Source organism: Aulonocara stuartgranti (genome assembly GCF_965226115.1).
Source record: "Aulonocara stuartgranti genome assembly, chromosome: 14".
Taxonomy (NCBI): domain Eukaryota; kingdom Metazoa; phylum Chordata; class Actinopteri; order Cichliformes; family Cichlidae; genus Aulonocara; species Aulonocara stuartgranti.
In genome coordinates, this window is record NC_138950.1 from 40,132,088 (window position 1) to 40,142,029 (window position 9,942).

At 41.8% G+C, this 9,942-nt stretch overlaps 1 long non-coding RNA gene across 2 annotated transcripts; it reads right to left on the reverse strand.

Moving 5' to 3' along the window:
* Positions 1-2,698: 2,698 nt before the first annotated feature.
* LOC309687115 lies at positions 2,699-6,135 on the reverse strand. Of its 2 annotated transcripts, XR_014270632.1 has the most exons (4): positions 5,290-6,135; positions 4,850-4,951; positions 4,630-4,746; positions 2,699-4,297 (listed from the first exon to the last, which is right to left on the reverse strand). It is a non-coding gene; the product is annotated as an uncharacterized lncRNA (long non-coding RNA). The 2 variants fall into 2 exon arrangements; XR_014270633.1 differs by having other exon boundaries at positions 4,850-6,135.
* Between the last annotated feature and the right edge of the window lie 3,807 nt (positions 6,136-9,942).

The following is a 9,942-nucleotide window of genomic DNA, read 5'->3' on the forward strand; positions in this document are numbered from 1 at the left end:
GATTCTAGCCATCCATCGGTCCCGTCTCCTTCACATCACAAAAGACAGTTTTGTTTTGAGAGGCAAGCAAGCATTTAAAATGTGCAAGGTCTCAGAGTGGAAGTGAATTAGTCGTTGTTGGTGTCTTGAGTGGGACAGCAGGCTGGATCTCAAAGGTGCTGCTCTGTTTTTCATTAACTTGACCTTTTCTGGCTGGTGGAGCATTCAGTTTGTCACTTCTGAGTATACAGCTTTAGCACAATCTGTGCTGTCTGCTTTGGAAAACCTTGTTAAATTCATCAAGTCACGTGATCTGTGCACATGTCAGGGTGCAAACACGTTTGCTAAACTGTTGTTACAGTCATGAAAATGCTCCGGCTAGGATGACAGACACTACAAAGAGCCGGTGACACTCGTTTCTCTCTTTGCTCTCTGCTTTTCGTTACAGCCCAGATGATTGTTGAAACATTGGAGGAGAGGGTAACTAACCCAGCCCTTATTTTGTAACATCTCCATGGCAACGTAAATCTATGTAGGCACTGGAAAAACCCCAATTTAGACCTTACCATTTTTTTTCTTTGAGGGGAACAACAAAGGGGAAGAAGTGAGAGACTAATGCCTCCTTATGTCACTCAGATGTGGTGTTAGATAGTGTGCATGTTGTTTCTGCTAACACTGAGTTACACAGTCTTAATTGTGTGTGTCAGTGTGAGACGCTGGCAGCAGTTGCCAGCTGTCACTTGCGATTAGGAAAGCAGCTGAGTGTAAAACATATGAAAGCGACAGTGTTTGAACAGTTACATGTGTTTTCTTCTTCAGCCTTCACATATTAAGTCTGGTATTAAATAAAAGATTAAAGTACCAAGTCTCACCCAACACAGGACAACTGTACTTGTGCTACATACTAATATACAATATATACAGTACACAAAACAATATGCACTATTGTGTGCTGTTATAAGCAATGACAACAAGTTTGAAACAAAGCCTAAACCTGACCCAGTGAGAATAAGAAAAAAAAAGCCAAAAAGCAGTTCGATTAAATGCAACCGTTTTAACCCAATTAAAATGCCCATTTTAAGAGCAGCGATCAGCATATTTATAGTACGGTAGGAAAACTGCATCTTTTGTTTTTCATAACTCTGGGGTGTGGAGATCCCGGCTGACAGTTGTCCCAGGATAACGAGCTGTCTACTGGGCCTCAACACTAACCACAGAATGTGAGCCAGATGTTACCACATGCTGTGTGACGCAGCACATCCAAGCAGTAAAGTAGAGAAAAATTCTATTATTTTATTAGATTAATAATTAGCGCTATTTGAATGATTTGTCTGGACGTTGGATCTGGACATGTCAAAACAATAAGGACATCATCTTCATCGTTACATCAAGCAGAAATCTCCGGGGCTGAAAAGCTTTTTGTTTGAATTTACTCATTAAATTTATTTATGTAACTCTTTACAAACAACACGTGGCCAAAGTGCCGCACAGCAGAAATATCAGCAATGGGAATAATAAATACAATAAATAAATAACAATAAAATACCCACTGAGTGAAAGGCCAGTGAATAAAAACTGAGCTTTTTACCTGGATTTAAAGAGCACCACTGATGTAGACGGCTTAGTGTGAAGTTCAGCTGTGATTTAGGGACTGAGAGCAAGCTCAGCTGACCGGAGAGAACGAGGGGGCGTAGGGCAAATTTACAGTTGCCAGACCATTTAAGGATTTAAAAACCAGTAAAAGGATTTCAAAATAGATCCTAAATTCAATTGGAAACCAGTGCAAGGAGGGCAGAACAGGAGTAACATGCTCAAATTTTCTTTTACCAGTTAAAAAGCGTGCCGCAGCATTTTGCACCAGTTGCAGGTGTGCCAGAGTGCCCTGGCCAGCCCCTCGGGCCCCCTCGGGCTTGGCAGCTTTTTGATGGACTCTTTATTTGCATCACTGTCTAAAACATTGTGATGTTAACTAACTACTGACTGTTGGCCTATTACACACATATACTTGGTATTTCATAGATATTTCCAAATGGAACTTTTTGCGGTGACATGATGACATGCTACGTGTCGCTCTGGAATTCTTTCACGATACCTTTTTTATCAATTCAAAGCAAAGGAAACAAACCAAAATAATAAAGTTATATATAAATGTAGACATTGGACGGCTGTGTTTGATGATAGGTTCATAATCAGAGCTGTGCTGAATCACCACCGATGTTGTGGACAAAAATGTTCTAATGTTATTTTGTTTGTGTGGTTTGAGATAACAGGAAAATAACAGTGTTTCATCCGTTTTTGCTGGGATGGAGCGTCTCACTGCAATTATCTGACAGATCAATAAAGTATATGCACTCCTGCATTTATTAGAACTAAAATAAGAATGAGGCACCAATACGCAGAACCTGCTTTGGAGATGACAAGTGATTAATAGACAGTTAACTAATTGTCCATCCTATTAAATAGCCTTTGAAGATCATGAAAAGCCTTTTGTTGAACATTTAACACAACTCGAAAACTGGTGTTGTGTTTGATAAGCGATTGAAGTTGGTCAAAAGTTTCAGCACGTCTGATTTCAAAGACTGCTGGACAGATTTCAGGGCCGACACTGTACATGCTTTTCCACAGAAAAACATTACATCTGAAAATAGTTTGAGTGAAGGATCTGAAAAGATGAGCATTTCTGGATCATCATCTTTATTTGTGCAAACTGGTTAAACAGGATCAAGAGTTTGTTTTAACTATGTTGAAAAACACGAATATAAATACATTCATTGTAAATAAGTGCTGCTGAATGCATCCTGTAAAGGTTTCATTAAAAACACACAATGCTGAACTCACACATGTGGCTGTGCTCTCGGCTCTACTTCAGCCCTTCAGTGCTTCACTCTGAAACAAGCGAACAAACGAGACCAAAACATTCTTGTGGCTGAAGTCTTCACCGTGAACCCCACAGTCACAGCTCGCATCCTTCAGATTGATGGATTCAAGCCACGCTCTCGCTTCCTTTAGAGGAAGGGCTTCTGTGTAACCCGAAGCGGTACGAAGCAGGCGCCAGTGAATTCAGCTGAAGCTGTTTGTGCTGAGTCAGATGTGAGCTGTCCTGTATCCAAACAGTGCTAATAAGCAGGGATCGATCACAGCAAACTTTCAAACATTGTTACAGGCAGAACGTCCGAGTCATTCAAAGAACAGCTTCAGGTGTGTGAGAGAGCAATCATTAACTGTGAGCTTCTGTGAGCCCATAGGTTACACCTTTAAGGTAAAAAGACACGTGCAGGACTACGTACAGTAAGAAAGAACTACGGCTTTACAAATGAAACCCACAAATGGGTGTTCCTCAGTAAGTTCCTCATAGCTCGTTGGTGAGCTGTTCTTCTTCAAGATGAAATGACAAACAGTATAACAGATGGGTTCTTGAGAGCTGCTTTTCTCACAATCTAGGTTAAAAAACAGATGTGATAAGTTGGGTTGGGTCTGACTGTGAAACTACACGCTTATTAACTAATTACTAATGAGCCAGTGAGCATGTTGCTTCATACCACAGATAATCCCACAGATAAAGGGAAGGACCGATATTTACACACAGACTTTAGTTTGCGTTCAAAACGAGGGACCAAGCCCAGAAACTAAGCAGGAAATTATTGACAGAGGTCAGGACAGAAAGCAGCTTTCCCATCTACAGAACCAGAGGTCAACCACAGCTATTGCCAGATGCAATGCAGGTTTAAAGCACTTCCGCATCGTCCATGCTTCATATATCTACAGAGACAAACAGTGTCCAACACTAGACAGGTATTCTCAGACAGGTGGGCAAAGGTTTAAAGATCTCTGCGTCATCCTGCAGCTGTGCAACTATGTTACTATTTATGGAAGAAAGTCTGTTTTAAGAATATGAGGTTCTGGCTCAATATAAGAAGCCAATGGGAATTTCTGTGTATGTAGACAACAACATGTCTGCAACAGCAACTGAAGTTGTTTATCACAGTTTATTGTCACATTTTGACAAACTTAATCAATTCAGCTGCAAACCAATAGCTGCTGTAATAAGATGGCAAAGACTCGTTTTTATTGACAATTTGTTGCTGTTTTCATGTCCCAAAAGTTGAAGACTCAGCTGTGAGTGGTGCCAGACCTGGTCCTGTTCTTCAAAAACCCTTTTAACAGCAAACAACCTCCAGCAGAGCCAGGCTCAGGGAGTGGCAGCCATCTGCACTTCCACATTATTTTAAGACAAATCAAGCAGATTGAAGATCTGGAGTTGATTCCAAGTGTTGATCTTTCATTTGGTAGCTGTCCTCTGGAACTCTGAAGACATGATCTAAAGAGATGATAAAGTAAGATGAATGATATGGTACACTAATTTTTTTGTCAGTTCAAAAGGTCGTCTGTGTCTACAAATATATCATATAGCTTGTATATATAGGTGTGCTGTCTTGTTTTTAAGCACTGGCCTCTGTATCGGACCTGATTCTGTGTTCTGGGAAAAAAGAAGAAGGATCATTTGTTCTCTGGACAGCTGAGACACACACACTCTGTGCGTGTGTGTGTGTGTGTGTGTGTGTGTGTGTGTGTGTGTGTGTGTGTGTGTATTGGAAAAGAACATATGTTAGTGACTGGTCATTAGCTTGGTAAGTGCACTATAGGACTAACCTCACATGTGCTGCACTTTGCAGACTTCCATTCGTCAGAATAACACATTATCTTGAAAGCTCCTGAAAGCACCAAGCATCAAATCATTCCCACAGCATGGAAATGCATGCTTGAAACCTTCGGTGGGGAAAAACAGTGGTCACTGTGTGGACCTGCCATTTCTCTCTGTCTGTGTGTGTGTGTACGGTGCGCTGGGTTTTGTGCAATGCCGGGACCTCACCTAGATTCTTGCCTTCTAGTTTTCGGAAACTGTCGGAGAGCCACGCGTGTCTGTGTGGGAGCCTGGGATCGTCACCGCCGTGTAAGGTCTGATCATCGCACACTGTAAATAAACTGCAGTTAACCTGAGACGTGTTCATGACAACAACAACCAGGCAGAAGTCCCCGAAATCAGGAAAGCCCAAACATCATTTACTCGGACACAACTGACCTCTCACAAGACGTTAATCATAACCATCACAAATTATTAACCCTGTAATATCCACCATGTGACCAGCAACCTGATTTAGGTTCAGGTCTTGACAGCGTGGCAGGAATGATGCTGAAGATGTCGTTAATTAATATTTCAGTTTTAAATGTGACCAGTTCATTTTTTCTATAGGCGGTATATCACAGGCTTCAAAGATCTGCAAATTAAACCATGAGTGAAACATTCCTCACCTTTGGATGCTGCCGGCCTCCTTAAGCCTCTGACAGCTGACTGTCTCTGTGTTTGTGCCTCTCAGCACATCAGTTGGTGAGCACAGCTTTTACTACAGCAACATCATATCACAGAAATAAACTGCAGTGGTGACAGATTCAAGTTCACATAAACAAGGAGTCTTCACATGTCGTGGACAGAGATGGGCAGTAACGCGTTGTAATCCGATTACTTTTTCAAGTAACGAGTAAAGTAAGGGATTACTATTGCAAAATCGGTCATTAGATTACCGTTACTTTCCCGTAGGAACGCTGCGTTACTGCGTTACTAAAACCGTGATTTTTTTGCGAGAATGTCTCACGACAGTGACGTAAGCGAGTGCGACGTTAGTGACAACAGCTGTGTGCAGATCAACAGTGGATCATATATCGAGTGCAGAGAGAGTATGAGCGTGCAGCGTTTAAAGCGTGGAAGTACTGACCTTACTTTGAGTTTGATTCCATAAAAAGTGACAAAAACATTAGTGTCCGCTGTGCGTGGGAAGAAAACTTCTTTTTACAGCGAAAAAAACCCTAAACTTCCAAACAAGCACCGAGTAGCTACGACGTAATGGGAAACTCACAGAGAAACTCGCGGATTCTTCCACTGACCGCGGCACACCTGCACCAGGGTAAACCTCCGCCTACCCCACTCCTGCTTTACAGGTGAAAATAGAGCAACAGGACCGCTGAGTCTTTGACTTTATTTATTTTCTGCTGTGTTTTACTTGCATCTATTTGAAAGACTGAGTGTAAACACAAAAAATATTTTATTTTATGTGCTGGAATGTGCAGAAAATAGGTTTAAATGTTAAACTAATTTATTCCAGTCAGAATGTCGCAGATAATTTAATGTTTGCTTGATGCATAAAGTTAAAAGATTAAAACTGATAAAACAAGTTTTAAAAAGAGACTTTTCCATCTGATTACATTTTGTATGATGGATTATGCAGAAAAAGTAGAATTGGGCTGAAAGATCTATCACTTTATCACCTACTCAGGTTGTAAATCGTGAAACTGAAGTAACTATTCATCAGTCCATAAAACCTTCTTCCAGTCTTCAGTAGTCCAATGTTTCATGGCCCAGACGAGCCTCTTTTTATCTTATTCTGACGTCTTCTTTCTTGCTGCAGCTCGTCCTGTCAAACCTGCAGCTTGAAGTCTTCTCCTCACAGCTGAAACTGAGACTTGCTCACTACGACCACTGAGCCGCCTATCACCAGAGATGGGCAGTAACACGCACTAAGTACTGTACTTGTAACAAGTACATGTACTTGTTACAAGTACATGTACTTGTAACAAGTACATGTACTTGTTACAAATTAATTAGATATTAATTTGGGGTTAATATCTTACCCAAGGATATTCGGCATGCAGACTTGGGGAAGCCAGGAATCAAACAACCAACCTTCCGATCAGTAGACGACCTGCTCTACTGCCTGAGCTACAGCCATCCCAACTGGTAGTGTATATCTGAAATTTAAAATCTTTAAGTTTCTGACTCTACTAAATTATACTTCTTTAGCATGTTTTGATAATAAGATAAGATAAGATAACCTTTATTAGTCCCACACGTGGGAAATTTGTTTTGTCACAGCAGGAAGTGGACAGTGCAAAAGTTATGAGGCAAAAATTAGAATACAATAAGAATAAATACAGTACACAACTATGTACAGTAGAGAATAAAATATACAATAGGATAAAAATAGAATACAAATGCTGTATACAACTGAGTAAAAATACAACTTTGTCAGAGGGTTTTGCACTTAGTCTTATTGCACATGTGTGGATGTGTTTGATCAGTTAAAGTCTTTGTTGTGGAGTCTGACAGCCGTGGGGAGGAAAGACCTGCGAAATCTCTCCGTCCCACACCGTGGGTGCTGCAGCCACTGAAGGAGCTGCTCAGTGCTGTCACAGTCTGCTGCATGGGGTGGGAGATGTTGTCCAACAGGGATGACAGCTTAGCCGCCGTTCTCCTGTCACTCACCACCTCCACTGGGTCCAGAGGGCATCCTAGAACAGAGCTGGCCCTTCGGATCACCCTGTTCAGTCTCTTCCTGTCCCCAGCAGAGATGCTGCCGCCCCAGCAGACCACACCGTAAAAGATGGCTGAGGCCACAACAGAGTCATAGAAGGTCTTCAGGAGTGGGCCCTCCACTCCAAACGACCTGAGTCTCCGCAGCAGGTACAACCTGCTCTGCCCTTTCCTGTAGAGGGCGTCTGGATTATGAGTCCAGTCCAGTTTGTTGTTCAGATGAACAGAAAGGTACCTGTAGCTGTCCACAGCCTCAATGTCCATATCTTGGATGTTCAGTGGTTGCAGTGGAGGATGTTTGTGTCACGATCCTGGGTCTTAGGACCCAGTGTTTTGAGTTTTAGTTCATCTTGATGTTTGTAGTATGTTAAGCTCATTAGGCCTCCTATGTTCATTTGCTTATTAGTTTCCCCTCGTGTTTCCAACCCATGTTAAGTCTCCCCTGCTCTTCATGCGTTTCATGTCTGTGTCTTACGTTGTCAAGTTCGGGTTGTCATGTCTATGTCTCATTATGTTTCCTGTTTTATTGTGAAGAGGTCTGGTGTTCTGTGTTCATCATGTTCAGTTTTACTCTCCCACTGTGACGTCATTATGTTCATGTGTGCCAGCTGTTTCCCCATGTGTTCCCACTTCCCTCAACATCCTGTGTGTATTTAGTCCGTGTGCTTTCAGTCATTTGTTGTCAGGTCGTCTGCTCATCCATGTCTCATCTCCAGGTACCCATGTCAGTTCACTATGGTTAAGGTTTTTCATGTTTTGTTATTGGTTCACCCAGTTTAGGTTATTGTTTAGTTTTCACCGATGCCCGATTATTTTTACCCTCGTTGCTAGCCTCAATAAACGGCTTGTTTTGTTTATCCACACTACGTTTTGGTCTGCGTTTGAGTCCTCCTCTGCAACACATACGGTCTGCCCCAGCCAGACCGTGACAGTTTGTGCCTGTGGAGGTCTACCAGCAGCTCCTTGGTTTTATCGTTATTATTAATCAGATCTGATCCACCCTGGTGTTAAAAACCAAACAACCATTAGTCTCTGTAGTTTTTGCCACAGTGCCCAAAGTGCGTCTTTTGTGGCAACATTAAAACTGTAATGGGTGCTTATGCAAGCCACTTGTTATTATCCATAGTAAATTTGCAGTTATTGAGACACATAGTTGAACAGGGAGGAACTTAGGCCAGACAACAGAGCTGTGACAGTGACGGTGTTCAACCTTTTTTTCCCAAAAGCATAGTTTTTAAGTTCAAGCGTGTTTGTGCATTAATTACTTATAGGCTGGTCTACTGAAATTCATTAATATCACGTTGCTCTATAGTTCCCTTTCAGCTGAAGCAAGAGAACTAACTGGGACTAGAAACAGGGACAATGTTTGGCACTCTGGTTCCTTCAGCTGGTTCTTCTATTATGGAACCAGCTTGGATTCCAGACTCTTAAGATTAGGACATTTATTTCTAACATTGCAATGTAGCATAAAGATGGTCGTTGTGTTGTTGGAAAATTTATCTGGAACCACTACAGATTGTCTCATATGGGTTTTATGACTTTCTTATGACTGAAGAACTGAGCCTGGGTTATTACATGTCAGTGATTGAGTGAGTGTACAAAGACTCTGTGAAATCAAAGGTGCTCTGCATGCACTTCTTTGATGCCTTGGCTCAGCAAAGGAACTTCACAGCCAGCTGTTTACAGCACTCCACATGCATTTCATTCTGTAACGCTGGTCATTCTGATGTTGTGGTTCAGTCAATGTAAAGAAAGGGCAACTTAAAGCCTCACAGGTTCCCATGAACTGGGAAACATCAGCCCCTCATGCTCATTAGCCACGTGAGTGGGGCCTGAATAGATGGACAGGCCTTCATTTTGAGAAGAGGAGGGGGAAGTTCAATCAAAACCCGCCTGATTCTTGGCTGAGGCCCGCGTCAACTGCTGTGTTGTTGTGTAAAGCAGATAATGTGATTTCCGGACAAGAGTTCTCTTCACACTTCTCTGCAGCAGCGGCCCACTGTGAGGTAAAACTCCTTAAGATGAGCTCCAAGAGGGAGATTTTCTAAATACACTGGACTTAAGCTGACATTCAATAGGATCCTGAGCCATTCAGGATGCTACAGCCGGGTCCATTAAAGTGGCTAAGAACTCACACAGCACTCCTTTATTTTTAAGCACAGGGTGATACGAGGTGATGAAAAGGGCGGAGCTGTGTCAGCCAGTGGAGCGGAAGAGTAATGGCTGATCTAATTTCCACATACACACTCAAATTAGAAATTATGTTATTGCAGTGTCACACAGGAATGTATTCCCAGTCCCTCGTGGTAAACTCGGCCAGCTTGTACAGCAGTTGTTTTTATTATTAATGCTAATTCAAACCACTTGCATGAATCACGGCTCTTTGTATTATGCTGGACCCTGTCGCATCCCATCATTATGTTCTAAATGCTGTTCAGCTCCATGAACCTGTATTTAACATTCAGAAAATGGCAAATAAATAAATAAATAAATAAATAAATAAATAAATAAATAGCCTAAAAATGAATTAAAATGTTTATTAAAATTCATTATTTTTGCACTTCCCCCAGTGTAACGGTGAAACTAGGGGGGGGGGAAAT